Source organism: Vidua macroura, chromosome 18, assembly GCF_024509145.1.
Source record: "Vidua macroura isolate BioBank_ID:100142 chromosome 18, ASM2450914v1, whole genome shotgun sequence".
NCBI classification, from domain to species: Eukaryota; Metazoa; Chordata; class Aves; order Passeriformes; family Viduidae; genus Vidua; species Vidua macroura.
In genome coordinates, this window is record NC_071588.1 from 1330859 (window position 1) to 1350118 (window position 19260).

At 46.4% G+C, this 19260-nt stretch overlaps 1 protein-coding gene across 1 annotated transcript in view; it reads right to left on the bottom strand.

Moving 5' to 3' along the window:
* The window catches only part of TMEM132C (transmembrane protein 132C), a 184253-nt gene extending 177819 nt beyond the window's left edge, over nucleotides 1-6434 (bottom strand). Inside the window, exon 1 of the mRNA XM_053994211.1 lies at nucleotides 6400-6434. The gene's annotated coding sequence lies outside the window, so the exon portion shown is untranslated. The remainder of the gene's footprint in view (nucleotides 1-6399) is intronic.
* Between the last annotated feature and the right edge of the window lie 12826 nt (nucleotides 6435-19260).

A 19260-nucleotide genomic window follows, 5' to 3' on the forward strand; every position in this document is an offset into this window, starting at 1 on the left:
AAGAGGGTAGCTCAGTTTGGGAGAGGGCAGAAACCTGGCAACATCAATTTCCATTGGCTCAAGCTGGTAAGGAGCAGCACCCTCAGGCAATACAACTGGTTGGAAAATGGAATTTCACAAGGACAGAAATGAGCATTTCAAAAGTTAACTTTCACTCTTAATCAGAAGGAAAAATTAAATGGTTACATAAAGTTACAATGCTTTTCCAGAAGTTGTCTGGAATGACAAATCTTTTCATCACAGCTCGTTTTTGTAAAAGCAATACAATATTACAGAAAAACATTAATAGAATATCTGTCAGTTTATATCTGAATAGATCTACTTGAAGTCAAAATGGTCACTTTATGTGAAATAGCTCACCAAAAATAGAGAATCATCCAAGTAAATTTGGAATGCAAGCCCAATTTTAAAAGCAAATTGTCTTGTAAATTGTATGTTTCAAAAAATATTTTCAAATTAAGAACTGCCCAGTTGAAAAATGGTACCAAGCAGCAAAATGCAGCAGTTACCCAAGTAATGAAATTTTAAATACATCGGTGGGATATTTCAATATCTGTACCCTGGGACTACTTGCTGCAGTTAATGAGCAGAATCCAGTGGTCCAAGCCCTCTGCTGCATCAGGGAACATCAGCTTTCCTTTTATTTACTTCAGATTTCCTCTCTGGGCACAGAAAATCTGATTTTTAAATATACTCAGGAGACAATTAAGTCTTTTTTTCTATCCAAAAGCATAAACTTATTTCAAAGTTTGATTTTTTTTTTTTTTTTCATAAATAAGCACCTTTCTCAAACTTCACATTCTTAGTTACCTTCAAAGTTTTCTCATAAATGTCAAATTCCTAACCACTGTTTTTGGGCTTAGTGTTGGCTTCATGGTATTGGAAAGGGCAGGTCACTTACAGCAGGGTGGTGTCTTATGGAGGAATTCACAACTAAAAACACCAAACACAGAAATTTTGGCAACGGCCATTAACATAATTATGATAAAAATAATTTAAATTTCACACTGCACTTTTACAAAATTACAGAAACTTTACAACAACTAGAGAATACTAAAAATAGGATGCAAGAAGGAACAATTAACAAAAAAAGGACGTCTGACCTCCCCCCTGACACTTGTAGCACCAGTGGATGGCAAAACCAGGGTAAATTCTTGCAGCAGTGTACAGTAAAAGTGTCCACTAAAGGGGACTGGCCTGGCTGCTCTCACATCTGTCAAGCTGCTAAAACTGCACAGCTGTAAGAGCAGGCTTTGCTAATGACAGTGGCACTGTAATTCACATGATCTCTGTTATTCCAGCAAAAAAAAAGTGCCAGAAGAGGCTGTCTGCAAGCACAAAGGTACTGACCCAAGATGTCAGGGCTGCAACAGAAAGACATTAGCACATTTCTTAAGTGTAATGGGAAAGAGCCACTTAGTCCCAATGTACTTCCCTAACGAAAAGTTCACTTAATTGACCAGGGCTGCAAAGCTGCCAGTAATTTCAGTGATGGGGGTGACACTTTGTTTATGGAATCCAAGCTCTACAGATTAATATGCTTTAGACTAGCAAGGAAAATAGAAGAGTACACTCACTGGGCCATTTCACTGGATACAGCTGAAAAGAAAAATGCTGACCTGAGGCTGTGTATTGACCCAAAAAAATGTGAACAAATAGATAAAGAGAGAGTATTTCCATTTGCTAACTAAAACACAGGCACTGCTGGGCTGAAATTATTTCCAGAGCGAGATGCATCCGCAGGCTTTCAGCAGATACCTCTGAGTGAGGAGACTGCAGAAGCTATGAACTTTGAATGCACCATTTGTCCGTCCCTGTTTCAAAGGGGTCACATCTGTCACTAGAGCCTGAGCCAGTCCACAGAACACAAAACAGTACAACTGCTTGAAGAGCTGAACACTGTGAAACTGTTTTGCCAGGGTACTGAGTCTGTAAGGAAGGCTGAATAAAATATAAAGGACTCAGAGCAAGTCAGGACAAGAGTTTGAACTAGACAAAAACAACTTTTCTGGCCAGAAAGTTATTGCTAATGATATGAAGGACAGGCAAGTCAAATTTCAGCCAAATACCTTAAGCTTACACCTTACAGCACCCCAAAATATTGCCTGTGTTTTTATCACCAGAGTGCTTAGATACTAAACAAACCAAAAAGTCCCACCGGGCAAGGTGGCCAAACCAGGGTCAAGTCTTTCACCCAAGTGGCAATCACAGTGGATGAGAGACAGAGAGAAAAATGATTGACAAAACCAGCAAGGCAGTGCTAATCCTGGCAGCAGAGACCAGGTACAATTCTGCTAACAGCCTCCCTTACACTGAACCCACCTCCTTTGTACAATCAGCTCTCCCTGCTGCACAGGAAATGTCTCCTCCAAACTGATGGACAGGTATGACTGGAAGTCACCCAAAACATGCATTTGCTTTCCCCAACATTCTCAGTTTACCCTTTTAACATCCCTGCTGGATGGTTTTCCATTACTGTCTTTACACCCCAGTTCTCTCAGCTTGTTGCCATTTTACATCTTTTATCATAATATGCTTTTTGTCTCTCTGGGAATAGCTGGGGCACATCGAGTGGTGCCTGCCAGATATGAACCACTGCCAAAATCTCACTGTGGCAGCACAAACTTGCATGCAGCTTATGAGTAAATTAACAAGTTTACCAAAGCCCTGGAGAAAACTGGGATTCTGCAGAAATCTCTGACACCTCTTTCATGGCATGGTCACACCCTGAAGATTGCAGGCTTTAATTTACTTTTTTGTCACTTAACTGTCTTAGATAGACACAGCCTTAGGCACACCTGGGAACAAAAGCTCTAAAAGATTTACTGCAGAGGGGCATTACCTTGAAAACTCTAACCAGGAAAGTTTGTATTCCAACACTTTTGGCCATTATTCACAGAGTTTCTGGCTATTCCTTACAAGCCACCTTTTCAGTAGTGCTGAACTTCTGCTTTGTCATAAGAGTTTAAAAACACAGAACTAAATCCCAATTCACAATCAAACCCCATCCCTTCATCCCAATGAACAGAATTTGTCAATACTTACTAATATTTGGCCATTTGAGAAAACATAGCATTGTGCTGTTTAGTACTTAATTTTACACGACATTTAGTTCTGCAATTCAAGAGCCAGACACACATTTATGCATTAGAAAAGCGATTACAGGGATGATATTTTATATCACAGTCATGCACTTAGAAGCAGCTTTGAACAGCCATTTGTAGTACAACTGCTGGGTGTTTTACTAGGTAAGTACAGTGTCTAATAAACTTTGATCTACTACCAAATATGAAAACAAAGTAAAGCGGAATATTAATAGCACTATCTCCATTTTGAAAGGGTTCTATCCAGAAGAGAGATTAGCCACTTATGAAAACTCCACGCAGCTATAATTTAACATAATGCAAGTTCCTGCTGTGCTCTTGGCTAGCACTAAAGTGATGAAATTGAGAAAAAGGAAATTTACAAAGTTTTCCATAACAGTAGGGTATGCCATGCTACTGAACTTCCAAAATCAGATTTAAAAAAAACCCTCATTGCTTGATTAATTCAAAATCAGAATGAAACAATATTCAAAACAAAGAGCCTCAATCAGTGTCCACTGCAGTTTAACAAAAACAAGGACGTACTGCAGGGTTGTGGGATGAAGAAGGGCAGAGCAGAGCCCTGGCAGGTGCTGTGCCAACCTATGGATGCACAGCTGCGTTTGCATTTGGGCTCAAACACTGCTTCTGTACCTAAAATCCTGCTAACTCCACTCACCTTGAACAGCTGCTCCTGTTCAGCACTTTCTTGCACTTACAGATGCTTGTGCAAACAAATCAGTTCTCTAGCTGTGCCTCCTGAAACGCTTTTTTTTAGGGCTTAGTGTACTTGCAGTTTCTGTGAGCCTTGCTCTAGCTCACTGCTAATAGCAAAATGAAGATTCCCACTTATCTATCCATTACAAAATGAAGTAAATCCGTACATGTGTGTTCACATTTATGCTCTGCCTCAGAAAAGCTATTAAAATAAATAAATAATCTCCCTTCAAGCTCATGAATACCTCCTATAGGCTATAAAGGGGCTTAAGCACATGCATTAGCACTTTGCTGAAAAGAGGTCATTTCCTGAAAGGAATATATATACACTTGGGATTTACTTATGTAAATACAATTTCACACACATCCTCTCCACCCAAGGAGCAGACATCCAATAATTGGTATGTAAAACATGTGCTTGCACCTAAATGCAAGAGCACTTTTGCACACTGACTTTTATACATCCTGGTCTGACTAGAGGCATGGCTTAAATTAAATGCCAAGCTTCTTTCTTGAGACTGAATGAATTAACATTATTGGCCAGATAATAACCCCAGCATAATGGCACACTGAGGCCTAAGGCAACATTTCGTGAGAATTTTCTTAGAAATTCAAGCCTGATAGGAGATGCTAATGAGTTTAGAGAAGTAAATATGGCTCTTTAGATAGCAAACGACAACTTGTCTATAACAGTAAGTTTCTCAGCACATTTACAAACGTTTTTGCTTGCGAGCTATAAAGTGACTTTCATTTAGTTGGACTTTAGCTCTCAAGAACAATCACTGTCCTCAGACGCCAACAAAGAGAGCGCAAATACACGAGGGGAGCGCAAATGAAACGCTCATTAAGGCTCCACAGGAAACTATACAAACACCTTATTAAATAAGTTTAATTAAGTGGCTCTTTTTCTAAATCATACAGTGCCCAGCAATGCTCAGGCCAATTCCCGGCTCAGAACCTCTGCTTCTCTTCCCTGAAGGAAAGTAATATTTTGTCTTTTCCCCTGGCAGAGCAGAGCCCCGGAGCCCCCAGCAGCAGCTGCTGGCAGTGCCTGGCGGGGCCACCGCTCCCGACTCCAGCAGGCACAAATGGCTTAAGGAGTTGGGTTGTTTCATAAACTCTCCCTGGAGCACTTTCTCCCGCCTTTAGGAAGAATCACAACCCCCTGTCTCTGTCGTACAGGGGGTTATTCCGAGAGGAGCGCCCACGGAGCGGTGCCTAGCTCGGCACACTCAGCCCAACGCGAACGCTCATCGCGGAGGATGCGCTCACCAAAGCGGCCCCACAAGACGCCAGGCACTCCTTACAAACCTTCATCCCGTGCAGTCTCTGCAGGTGAGCACGAGGCTGATCTAGCTCTCACCTCCAGGCTACAGCAATCAGAACAGAAACCTGCATTTTAGACTCTTCGCATCAGAGCACGTCAAGGCACTGGGCTGTCCATTAACTTTAGTGCACGTTGAAATGACCGGCATTAAGAGGCCATGCAATTTTCTGCCAAGTACTTTGTTTCCCCTGCCGACTGGCGGGGGAAAAGTCCCTTTACGAATTGCTCCCGATTCCGCTCTTGCTTCACCCTTGAGATATTTCCGTATCTCTCACGGCTGCCTCCACAACCAACTGCCCTGGGAGAGAGGTTGGCAGGGCTGGACCGAGCTAAACAATGAAGAGTCTTTTAGGAGTAATCTTCTTACGACAGTCAAAGAGCACCACTAATAGCAGCAGGATAAAGGGCAAAAGTATGTTTTTATTCCTAGGAATGGCAACAACAGCAGGCATTGCGGCTAGCTTAGGAAGTTTCCACACGCTCCCACCCAAACGGGGAGGAGGGCATGGTTTAATAAAGCATCCACAACCATCATGTTTCGTCTGAGCAAGAAAACAAGAAGTGCTGAGACACGGCAGTCACCTACTACTGTGCACAGAAATCCCTCTTGGGAGCATGCACTGTCTGCATCCCTGAGCCACTTCAGAAGAGATTTGCCTTTGTCAAAGGAACTCTCTCATCACAGAAGTTCAGCGATGAGAAAAACCAGCAGATCATTCAAATGACCTCTCTGCTAAGCCAGACCTGTTCCTCAGCTGTCCCTTTAATCAAGATAACAAGCATCTTGTCCAACCCAGGTGACAGCTCTTCCATCCAGGCTCCGGAGCTAACACCGCACAAATCCAATACAATTTAAAGGACGCTATTCCCAAACGCTGTCACCGTGCTGCTCTTGGCGCTTTCACCGCTGCCCAAATTCCGCTCCAAGCTGGCGCTGGGACACCCCCTCCCACAGAGAAGCTCCTTTAACACAACGCAGTAATTAACACGCATCTGTAAAACCATCACTGTTAAGGACGAAAGTAAACTTTGCCCGTTTCTCATCTCAGACAAACGCAAGCTCGCAAGGCTTCCCACCATCCACACAACCGCGGAGAGAGGAAGCAGCAGAGAGAGGCAGGACCGAAAGGAAAAGGCAAGGGGGGAAAGAAGAGGAGGAAGGGGGCAGCTCAGCTCACACGGCCGGCAGGAGCACTCTCGGCTCGGGAAGGACCGGGAGCCGCCCGTGCGCGATCAACTGGTGCCCGCTCCGCGCCCCCCGCGGCCCCTTACCTCCGCACAGCAGCGCTCCGAGCAGCAGCCCGGCCGCCCGCGCCATGCCGAGGGGCTGCCGAGGGGCTGCCGAGGGGCTGCCGAGGCTCCGGGGCCCGTCCCGCCGGGCCCGCTCCCGTTAGCTCCCGTTAGCTCCCGTTAGCTCTCGGCGCCCGCCGCCCGCGCCATCGCTCCGCGCTACCCGCGCCGGGCACGGGCAGCGCCCGCGGCGGCTGCCCCGGCCGGCTCCGCTGACGCTCCCTGGACAAAACTTTTGGAGCGGGTGAGCGGAGGGAGGGTGCGGTGCGGGAAGCGGCGCGGCTGGCGCGTCCTCACGGCCGCTGTCCGGCCGCGCCGGCCCCGAGCGGCCCCTCCGCCGCTCTCCCCGGCCGTGTGAGGGGCCGCGGCGCGCTCGGGCACTTTTCCCCGGGAGGAAGGAGGGAGGGATGGAGGGAGGGGGCACCGCCGAGCCCCACCCTCAGGGGCGTGAGGGGACGGGGACGCCGGGCTGAGGCAGCGATGGGGCGGTGAGACAGCGGCTCAGGGCGAAGGGCTCGGAGCGGTGAGCGGGGCTGCGGGCAGCGGGCAGGGCAGCGGGGGGAGCCGCGGAGCGATGGACGGAGCAGCGAGCGGCTCAGCCCCGGCCTCGCTCCCGCGGCCTCCGCTCCCGCCGGGCAGCAGCGCACGGCAAAAACGGCAAAGCGCCAGAAAAGGGCGCTGCCAGAAGAGGAGACCGCCCTGTGCGCGTTCCTCTGCGGGCGGAGGGAAACCCACCGCGAAACACGCGGGCCCGCCCGTGTTCCCCCACCTGAGTGAGTTTCCCCACCCGTGTTTCACCACCTGTGTTCCCCCACCCGTGTTCCCCCACCCGTGTTTCACCACCTGTGTTCCCCCACCTGAGTTTCCCCACCCGTGTTTCACCACCTGAGTCTCCCCACCTGAGTTTCACCACGCCCCGCCACCGCCTCCTCGCCCTCTTGCTTTGCCTCTTGTACACAGTCCCATCCTCCAAACATCATTCGCCAGGCAGCCGTTTCATCCCTACTCCTTTCGTTTTGATGCTTTCCCCTGGGCTGGCGTCTCTCTCCTCCTTCTTGTGGCAAGAAATAAAATGTAAATATTTGTGGCCCGACAGTAAACACACTTCCAGTGATATTTACTACAGCTGTAGCGCACAGCAAGCAAGGGGCAGGTTGGTATCAAGTAGTGAGTATTTGAAATATATTGAGGGCAGAAATCACCTAAGCAGGGGAAAAAACCCTCCATGAACACTCTATGACAAAGCAACCCCTTTAAATGATGGCTTACTCCACAGTCTGCTGGTTTTATCCTGAGAAACCAGGCTCTGATCTTCAAGCAAATGCAGCCATTCCCCTGTAGCTGGCCAAAATCAGTGAGGCTCTATCTGCAGTCAGTTCCTGAAAAAGGTGTCAGAGTTTATTAGTAGATATTACCCTAAACAAAATGAGTACAGCATATTTTGGCAGATTCTAAAAAGCCTATTGTTCATGCAAGACATTATCCCTGGTTTGGTAAGCCAAGTCAGGAAAGAGTTCCTTAGCACAGAGATTTCCAGGGAGAGAGATTTCCACTGCAGAGAACTTTGTCAGGAGTATGCTTTGTGCTGTCATGGTTTACATGATTTTATTGTCAGTAGCAGCTAATTCAAATGTGGAAAAAGCAAAAAGAGGATATCATATGGATGCAATTTCAATGTAATTTTCCCCACAAGAGTGTAAAGAAGCATTTCTCGTTGAAAAACTCATTTAAAAATGTGTAACTGCTTTAGTCTCTTCTGCTTGATGGTAGACTCCACTAGACACTACAAATACTTGGATGAGTTTAAATATAAGAATCCAGCAGTTGACAGTAAAACACAGCAGCTATCAAACATTTATGTCCTGTATCTTGAATTTGTAGATAACGTAGACAATTCATCTCATTTATAAGAAAAAGCAGGCACGGTGACAAGGAATGCTATTTCTTTCCAAGGCAACTTTCACTAAGGGACCAAAACGCAATCCTATCATAATTCATGAACTACCAACATCTGTCTTCTTTGAATTGTGGAAAAAAAAAAAAAATCAGTCTGATGTAAATTAGATGGAACATGAGATTATTCAGAAGTACTGACAGGCAGTAGAGGTCCTATTTATCAAGACTGAGCTGGAGGCTGCGTGTTACTTGCATAAGAGAACAAAGTTTTGGAAGTTGCACCTTGAGTCCATTGGCAGAGACTGTCGTGGATAAGAGGCAGAAGTCAAATAGCAAGGAGATATAAATGGTAAAGAAGCCTGGACAGATTAGGGTTTGCTACAACTGTTCTTACTCCTGTGAAATTTGATTTCGTGTCCTTCTAGGTGCAGCAATTCAGTACCAGAATTTTCAGCACAGGTTCTGCCTAAGATTATTGGTTTAGGCTTGCATTTTCAACCGAAGGGGTTAAGTACACAAATCACAATCAAAGAACACAGATTAATTTCTTTCTTAATGCATTTATAATGAAAATATGGGTTGCTGTGAACAATTGATAACAACAGCTCCATTAGCACCAAACACAAAAAACAGAGCAGTGTGTCTGAAGGCGGGGGACAGTATACAAGCAGTCCTGAAAAAGGAAACTTAACACAAAATAATACAGAAAATGTCATTACCTACCTTTGGTACAGTCCAAATTATGTCTCTAAACATTAATCAAAGCCATTTAAATTATCTCTAATCCTGAATAGGTTTGGATTTTTGTGATGTTTGATTGCTCCAGAGTAAGTTTGTACATTTAAAGTTGGATTCTGACATTTTATTCATGTGCTGCTCCTCAGATTATCCAGCTGAAGGTTAGTTTGGAGAATCTATAGAACATCAGAATCTCAGGAGTTTGTTTGGAAGTCTTTATGGGCTGTCATGACTTTAAATAGACAAAACCAAAACTTTCAGTCTCACATGTAGCATATCCCCTGCAAAAACTGTAAGGAAATAAGGAACATGCTCAGAAGCAGGGAGAGTGACTGCACCAAAGTTGTCTTCCTAAGGTCAGTCAGCCTCTAAAAATGTTCAAATGTACCATATAATGTACTTTAGGCTGAAAATGCAGCCTTTGAGGGCTCTCAGCTCCCTCTCTATATTTTGCCAGCCACAATGTTGAAATCACGTGCCAATTCGCTGACCCAATACTAAAAAATGAAAGCAGAAAGAAAAACCCATCAAATCCAAGCTCCTATTTCCTATTTCCATGTGCAGGTAGCAATTGCCAGAGGAACTCTCCAACCCCTGTGCAGGCATTGGGGTGTTTTGTACAATTTGTATTTTGTCATGCAGAAATTCTGTTCATCAAATATATCTCACCAACATTTCTCAGGTGAAAACTTGATCATACATTTGGAGAAGTAGCATTTTGTGTAGGTGATTGAGCACGACAACAGGTACTGCAGCCATCAAAATTGCTATTTTTTTGTTAGGGAATGCACAAGCTAAAAAGCTGTCTTGTTCTGTGCATGGGATGGATAACATTCATCAGCAAATGGAAAAATAGTTGAGGATTATGCACAATTTTCTTAATATGAAAATGTGGGGGGTTTAAGGCAAAAAATGACTAAACTTTGTGCTAAGTAGACTTTAAATATTAAAATATTAATCAGTATTAAAAGAAATTCAGAAACCTGTCAACCAACCCTAAGACTGGACTGGAGGCAGAAGTGTATCAGAGGGAATAACCTGACAGAACTTTGGAATGCAGGTGTTGGCACTGGGATGTTCCCAGCAGTTCAGCACCCCTGACATACCTGAGTGTAAGAGACGTTGCAGTCTGTAATGGTGAATTTAATGACTCTGCAGTGTAAAGCGGCCCTTGCTCACTAGCCTGTCACTCAGGCAGAATCTGACTGCCCTGGATCCATGTGAGAGGGTGTGGAGGGATCCCTTAGCAGTGTCTGCTCCTCCAAGGCCCATTGAGCTGCTGCTCAGTTTGAGCCTGCACTGTTCTCCTGGCACTGCATCATCCCAGTGACTCTGGCTTTTAGTGTGACCTTAAACAAGGTCCTTAGATGTGAAATGTGCTAATGACACCACGTGGTTCGGGTATGGATGCAGAGAGGGAAGAGCTACACATACATCCTGCAATTCTTTAAATTGGTCAGACTGGGTGAGTAGCTGTCTGTCTCATTTAATGTATCTCTCTGCTCTCTCATGTAATTATTCATCATTATAATTTTCGTAACTCATTCTCTTTAAATACAGAATTTTAAATCCTTAGCATGGGACTGTGGCCAGTTCACTCAAGTGTCCATACAGAAAGTGTCCATACAGAAATCACCCTCTGTTTTCCCATCTATACAGGACTCCAAAAGGAAGAACAGGAGAGGGATGCACCCCAAATTCTGCCAGAGATCTGAAGTCGCATAAAGGAATGGAGTGAAAAAATACTCAACATTCAGTTTTATGCCATCCCTGTGCCTGGGTGCATTATCATCTCTCTTCTGCCTTCTGTGCTTTGTTTGCAGTTAGGAGTATTGCCATTTAAAGTGATTTTATTATACTCCAGTGTCAGCATCTATCCTTGTAATAGAGATATAACTTGTATCTCTCACAGTTACTCACTGGTGCTGCATGCAGAGCACGGCCTGGCTCTCCACTCAGTACATCTGAAAGGGGTTTTTCTACCACACGGCCTGGCATTGTCATCTCTGTGGCTGACAAATGCTTTTAACAACCACTGGGGATCACGAGGTACTGATATTTGCAAAAGGAACCAGCTCACCTGGTGGCTGATCTTTCCTAGCACACGATATACCTACTGCATGCATCAAAAATTCGGGGTGCCACGGGTGGATACCCTTCAGCTTGAGCTGTGAAGAGGTGGCTTTTTGGACCAGAAGACCACTCCTCAAAATGCAAATGGCCACACAAAAACCCAGTAGATATTGAAATCACTGATAACCAAAGGGATTAAATGCATGGCCTTCCATCCTACCATTCAACACAGCTACCAAAACACCCACACTTGCAGTAAGTACTCAATTACCAGTAACATTTGGGACTGTGAACTTCCAGAGACATAAAACACAAACATGATTTCATCATTTGAGGACAGCAAATGCAACAGAATTTGTACAGAGCCAAGAATGAGTATTTATTTTCATACAGCAAATATTTACTGAAGTTCTGCTGGCAGTATTTTTTTTTTTTTTTTTTTTTTTTTTTTTTTTTTTTTTTTTATCTGTGATGATTCTCCTCTTTGTTTCTTTGTTTTATCCAAGTATTATAACCTGGGACTATATACTCTTGGGAAGGACCATGCTGCAATAATTATAAGCTCTAGGTTCTATTGCAATGGATTTCCAAAACCCACTCAGTCTGTGCCTTACACAGCACTTTTCATTTGTGGATTTTGTAGCATTTATATATATTAATAACCTTTGGAACAATTCACCCACAAGTGTTTCTGATCCCTCTTACTCCTTCTCTTCTTGTTTACGTAAAGTAAAAGAAATTAAGATCTGTTGATGAGCTTTAAGTATGAATGCCAGGAAGCACTCTGGGATGTTTTCTGCAATGTGAATTAGTGTCCTGGTTTCAGCTTTAAGACAATTAGTTGTCTTCATCTGCACTTACCAAAGAAACACAATACCTGTCAGATACAATATTTGCGAAGGTGTTTGTCACCTCCCTGCTGCATATTTGGATTTGCCTGCAAACCTTTGGAATGCTCAAGTCCCACGTGTTGCAGGCTGCACTCTGACGGACGAGAGCCGCTTCCAAGTGCCGTGCCCAGGATAAATTGCTGATCCGGGGGAGCCCCTGACACCGAGCTGGAGTTCAACCAGTGCTTCCAACACGTGCTAACAATTACGGGTCCCTGGAGCTGCGCCCAGGGATGCACGGAGTGGAGCTGGGGTCTGGGAATGGTCATGTCAGTACTGGATCCTCGCACAGGATAACCGAGGCACAGCCGCCGGCAGGGAGCCAGGAGAAACCTCCTGTAAGGCGGATTTAAGCGCCGAGCCGCTCTGAGGCTGGGCTTGCGGGAGACTCCCGGGTTGGATCGCGGGGCTGCATTCCGGGGATGTCTTCCCGGGATGGATGCGGCTCCCGGGAGGGATTCCGGGGATGCATTCCCGGGCTGGATGCGTTCCCGGGCTGGAACCTGGGGATGCGTTCCCCGGCTGGATCCGATCCCCGGGCTGGGTTCGCAGCGCTCGCAGCTCCCCCTGGCGCAGGAGGAGCGCCGTGGCCGCGGGAGCGCTCCGGGAGCGCCGCGCCCCGGCCGGGCGGCACGGCCGCACCCCGCACCGCTCCGCATCCCCGCATCCCCGCACCGCTCCGCATCCCCGCATCCCCGCTCCGCATCCCCGCTCCGCATCCCCGCATCCCCGCTCCGCATCCCCGCATCCCCGCACCGCGTCCCCGCATCCCCGCACCGCGTCCCCGCATCCCCACACCGCATCCCTGCACCCCGCACCGCACCGCGTCCCCGCATCGCCGCACCGCGTCTCTGCACCCCGCACCGCTCCGCATCCCCGCACTCCGCACTGCTCCGCACCCCTCATCCCCGCACCGCATCCCCGCACCGCGTCCCCGCATCCCCGCACCGCATCCCTGCACCCCGCACCGCACCGCGTCCCCGCATCCCCGCACCGCATCCCTGCACCCCGCACCGCGTCCCCGCATCGCTGCACCGCATCCCTGCACCCCGCACCGCTCCGCATCCCCGCACTCCGCACTGCTCCGCACCCCTCATCCCCGCACCGCATCCCCGCATCCCAGCACTGCTCCGCATCCCCGCACTGCTCCGCACCCGTACCGCACCGCTCCGCACGCCGTACCGCACCGCATCCCCGCACTCCACACCCCGCCGCTCCGCACCCCGCATTGCTCCACTCCGCACCGCTCCTCATCCCCGCACTCCGCACTGCTCCGCACCCCGCACCGCTCCGCACCCCTCATTGCTCCGCTCCGCACCCCGCACCGCTCTGCATCCCTGCACTCCGCACCCCGCACCGCTCCGCACCCTGCTCTGCACCCCGCATCGCTCCGCACCCCGCATTGCTCCACTCCGCACCCCGCATTGCTCCGCTCCGCACCCCGCTCCGCACCCCGCACCGCTCCGCACCCCGCATTGCTCCGCTCCGCACCCCGCTCCGCACCCCGCACCGCTCCGCACCCCGCATTGCTCCACTCCGCACCCCGCATTGCTCCGCTCCGCACCCCGCTCCGCACCCCGCACCGCTCCGCACCCCGCATTGCTCCGCACCCCGCATTGCTCCGCACCCCGCACCGCTCCGCACCCCGCATTGCTCCGCTCCGCACCCCGCATTGCTCCGCTCCGCACCCCGCATTGCTCCGCACCCCGCATTGCTCCGCTCCTCACCCCGCTCCGCACCCCGCATTGCTCCGCTCCGCACCCCGCATTGCTCCGCACCCCGCATTGCTCCGCTCCTCACCCCGCTCCGCACCCCGCATTGCTCCGCACCCCGCTCCGCACCCCGCATTGCTCCGCTCCTCACCCCGCTCCGCACCCCGCATTGCTCCGCACCCCGCTCCGCACCCCGCATTGCTCCGCTCCGCACCCCGCATTGCTCCGCACCCCTCACTGCTCCGCTCCGCACCCCGCTCCGCACCCGCGCTCATCCCGCGCCGTTCCTCGGCCACAGCCAGCGCATTTTCCCTGCCTAATGAACGGAACACGCCGCTTCTGCCGGGGCATTGTCGGGCTTTGAAGCACTACAATTAGAAGAGGTTCTCATTTAATTACCCAGCATAATAGGACCTGAAATGCTGAAATTCAATCTTTCACGTAACTGCTGCTTTTCAGCGGCCCTCTGGGCTGATGAGGATAATGTTACAAACTAATGCATATTATTTATAAAGAAAACGTTGCAAAACAAATACAGTCTTAGAAGGGTATCATGCTTCAAATTGCTTTAATAGCTGTTTGATTACTGTGGCCAATAACTGTTGTAAATCAGTGAAGATGCAATTAAATAGTCCTAGTTAGAAATTAATAATAGTCTAGCAAGGAGCAGGAACTTTTAGATGTTACTTCTGCCTGTTTTTATTTTTTCCCCAATCAAATGAAGGAAATCTGCAACAAACAGATTTTAAATGGCACTTTAGATACAGCTGTCTTTTAATAATAAGAACGCTGAGTCTTGCCTGTCATAGGGCACATTTAAAAAACCCGAAACAACAAAAAAACCTTCAAACAACCAGAACTAGAGAAGTATTAGGAAAACACTTTAGGCACCTAATGGTTTAGGATAGCCATCTAAACAGGTTTTGAGAAACACGTGCATGTGCTGCAGGAGCTGTTCTGTTGCAGCCTCTTGGCTCTTCTGAAGGTCCCAAAGACTTTCTTGAATATTCAGATTTACATATTTACTTTCAAAAACTCCCTCCAAGTGCCAAAGTCTTATCGTAAAATGATGCATTTGCTGAACTAAGCCCTACCTCATGACTGTCCCCAGGGGATAACAAATTTGAAAGTTCAGTTCACTATGCAGTGTTCAGTGCTCAGGCATTTTGTTATACATTAATTAATAGTAGGCCTGAAACAGGCTATGAAGTTCTTCTAGCAGGGCATTCACTTCTCAGCAGAAATGCTGGAATCACCCCGGATATGACTCTTAGTGTTTCATGGCTTGTGATAGATGGCCTGCAGAGGCCTCTTGCAATCTAAAATACTCTGCAGTTCTATTCTTTATGGGAACCTGAAAATCTCTAAGTTACATTATGAGGAGGAGAAGAAGAACAAAGTGATAACTGTCCATGCTGAGCTCTCCGTAAATATGTCTCCAGAGTAATTTACATGAAATTACCAGGGCACAAACAGAAGTAACCTGGGTGTATTTTGATTTACAAATGTCACCAATCCCACAGAAATCACTGGCAGTGAGGGTAGGACATTAAAGTGAGGGCAAGAAGCGTTAGAGAAGGTTGTTGGCTCAATGGATAACTGTCAGCCCTGAATGGTTCTTGCACAAACCACCAGCACTCTCACTATAATGAGAATTTTAATTAGAAATGAAAGACAATATGACTCTACAGATGAGCCAGAGACTGTTAGTTATGTTCCCATTAAATATTTGTGGTCTGAGGAGCACAGTTTGGCAGGCTGTGACATGCAGAGTGATGATGTAAACTTTAGAACATCCCCAGGGACTGGCAGGAACTCCTGAGGGGGTGTGTAAGTCTGCCTGCTCTTCCCTCCTCAGTAGCATACACCAGGTTTTGTGGTTACAAAAAGCAGCTCAGTTTCCTGAAGTGATGTGTTTTATTTAGATTGAACAGATCAAGGCAGAAAGCTCTCCACAGAACTCTTCTGTCACTGCTTGCTGCTTTTTTGAACATCTTTGCCAACAGAAGCTGGTTAGAAGAGGAACTTCAAGATGCCCAAAAAAAGAAATAGACTGAACCTGGAGCTCTGTGGATAATCTCTGATGCTCTGGGCTCCATCATGTGCTGGCAGCCCAGGAAGCCAACATTGTCCTGGGCTGCTCCACAAACAGTGTGGGAAAAGATCCAGGGAGGGGATTGTGCCCCTGTGCCCCCCCAGGTGAGAGCCCACCTGCAGAGCTGCCCCAGCCCTGTCCCAGCCCAGGGAGGAGCTGGAGCTGCTGCAGAGAGCCCAGAGGAGGCTCCAGGATGAGCAGAGGGCTGGAGCAGCTCTGCTGGGAGGAAAGGCTGGCACAGCTGGCATTGTTCACCTGGAGGAGAAAAGGACTTGGGATGACCAAAGTGCAGCCTGAAGTACCTGAAGGAGCCACAGGAAACATGGAGAGAGAATCCTTACAGGAGCCTGGAGTGACCAGAGAGAATAGATGGGAACTGCAAGGGGGCAGATTTAGACCAGACATTACAAAAAATTTCCTCCCTGGCAGGGTGGGCAGGCCTGGCACAGGTGCCCAGAGCAGCTGGGGCTGCCCCTGGATCCCTGGCAGTGCCCAAGGCCAGGCTGGCCAGGGCTGGGAGCAGCTGGGACAGTGGCAGTGTCCCTGCCAGGGCAGGGGTGGCACTGGGTGGGCTTTGAGGTCCCTTCCCACCCAAACCATTCCACGATGCATTCCACAAATGTTAAGGCTTCTAATCAATAGTTTAATGGGGCCCATATGTGAAGCAGACAGACTTGTTTAACTCTTGAGTGTCAAAGATAAATCGCACTATCAGAACAGGAGGACTTTTGTCTGCAGTACCAAGATGGAAACTTGGCATTTTAGGCTGAGTTATCTTTCCATTGAATGATGGCTCACACATTTAGTGCCAGGAATAGATTGTACATGAAGTCATTTTAGTCTGCTAACACAAAAAAAAAAAAAAAAAAAAAAAAAAAGCTTTAGAAAGACTCATGGAGGAACTTTTATAAGTTTTCTTGATTTTACTGTGCTTACAAATTTAGACTTAAGGCTGACATCATGATTTTTATAATATCAGGAGTGCTGTTCCTCCCTGGCCCTGCCAAATTGAAAGGTAGAAAGGGAGGGATTGTCCAAATTTCCACAACTACATTCAAGCATTTATGAACTTAAAGCAAAACTGGTCCATGAGACAACCTTGCATTTTCCCTAAGTGTAGGGTAAGAACAGTTAACAGTTAAATTATTGCTCTCGGTAGAGATGATTAAATGGCATAAATAATGAACAATAATGGAAAGGAAAATCAAGAATTTCATTTATTTTTATATTAATGTAAGGCCAAAGAGATATTCAATATAATTGCAATACAGCAATTTTTAAATTGCCCTTATGAAGAGTGGCAATGTCTGTGGAACTCCTTCCCACAGACACCAGCAGTGGAAGTAATCAGCAGTGTTATAAAAGTACAGGAAATTTATATTGACAACATCTGAAATTACAACAGAAGCATTTTCAGAAAATTTAAAAGCTCTCATTCATCAGAGCATTAACCACCTTTTAACCAAATAAATTAAGGAACTCTATTTCAGGGGAAATTATCTTGTAACAATACACTGCATTAATCTGAATCCCTTACTGCAACTGCTTCTGAGAGGGTTGAACATGGGAGCTTTTGCTACTCAATTCTAATTTTATTATGAGGTTTCATTTAAAGCTATGTGTGACAGCATGCAAGAATCCTTTGATTTTAATGTCAATACAATAGAAGCACTTTTATTAAGAATGTATTTTGATTGACATTTTTGTTCTCTAGAGTATTTATAATAATATTTATTATATGTTATATTGTTATGCATTATTTTAATAGTATTTTATCATTAAATCATTAAATTGCATTGGCACCTGCAGGTTGACATGCCATGTTTGTCCAAGGCAGGGTACAGACTGTCTCTGATAAGTCTGGATACAAAAGCTTGCAATCAGCAGTGTAGGAATTGGACTTCTCTGTAATTTTCTGCTAAGAAGGCTTGTGCTGTTCTTTCAAAACAAACATTTTTCTGATTTCAAATATCAGCTGCATTTTCTTCTCCGAAACACAATGTCTTCCATCCAGAGGAAGGAAATAACTGCATGCTCACAACCTGTCTGTACATGACATGTCAATGTCTTTTGTGCAGGACTTTCTGTCTCTGTTCTGGGATGCTTTTGCTTGCCAGAACAGCCAGGAGATGTTCTTAATGCTCTTTCTTGCTTTCTTTCTTGCTTTCTTTTTTTGCTTTCTTTCTTCCTTGCTTTCTTTCTCCTAGGAAGGTAACAGTCCCAATCTTGTTCTCAAAAACATCTACAAAATCCACCTTCCGACCTGCAAGAACAGTCTGAAGTGTCCATCATCTTCTAGAATGTCAGCCTGAAGACATTTGTCATTTATTTCACAAAAGCTTTCCCTGTTCTTTCCTTCTGAAGGATGACAGTGATTTAAATATCACATTCACCTGAATTTCCTATGCTCACTTCTTGGATGGGCAAACTAAACCTGACGTTGATCTTCCTGGTTTATTGCTCTGCCCACCATTCTTAGCTACCCAATTTCTGTTAATTTGGAAGGTTTAATAAAGAGAAAGCCTCAAAATCCATTTCAGCACCTCAGTTCCATTTGGGTACCAAATGAAAAGAACGTGGATTGAAGTTTCTCTGTGAAACAGTTGTTATGTCACAGAAAGCAGCTTTTCCTTGTCCTGTCAGGTACTGCAGGGATTCTGTCCTGAAGCTTGTAGGTACTGCAGCAGTTAGGGCAAATTCTGAATTCTGGAGGAATTCAAGAGTAGAAGAGACCATGATTGCCTTTAATCTTCCAGTTTCATTTCTCAGCCTTAGCAATTGTCAAGACTAGAGAGAAACATTTCAAAATTCTGCACATGTGTTGTTCCAAGACCACAGTTCAGTCATGGTGTGAAGTAAGAGTTTTCTTTAATGCAGATTGAATCTGAAGTGCCAGGAATATCAGAACTGTATTTCAGTGAGCAAATCAATGTATTTTGTATTAACAGATGAGAAAAAAAAAATTCCCATGCTTAAGCTATCAGTACACAGTCTGAGCATTAGATGGCTGCTTAATATAAATAACACCAATGCTGTCAAACAGCTGTAGGAGAGAAAGGAGATTTGTTTGGTTTAACTGATGGTAGTGAAAAGTGCCTGTGCCTTCTCAGACTGAGGTTAATATTACCTGCAGTGCCTTATTAACAAGCTTAATGGCAATTCCAAGTGAGAAGCTATGCAGGCTCAATGGCAGGCAAGGGCTTTCTAGGTCACATTTTTTCATTTACTCTAATTAGGGGAAAATAGGGTGGAAGAAAGAGGAACAATTTTGGTGCATCGACTCAGTGACCACTCAGGGTGAGAAAAAGTGGGAAAGGAAAATCCCAGATTTCCCCTGGACAGGGAAATGTCCTTAGCAACAGCTTGCTGAGGGTGCAGCAAAAGACCCCAGCCTTGCCACCAGCTTTGGTTGTGTCATCTGTGGCTGTGGCAGCAGGAA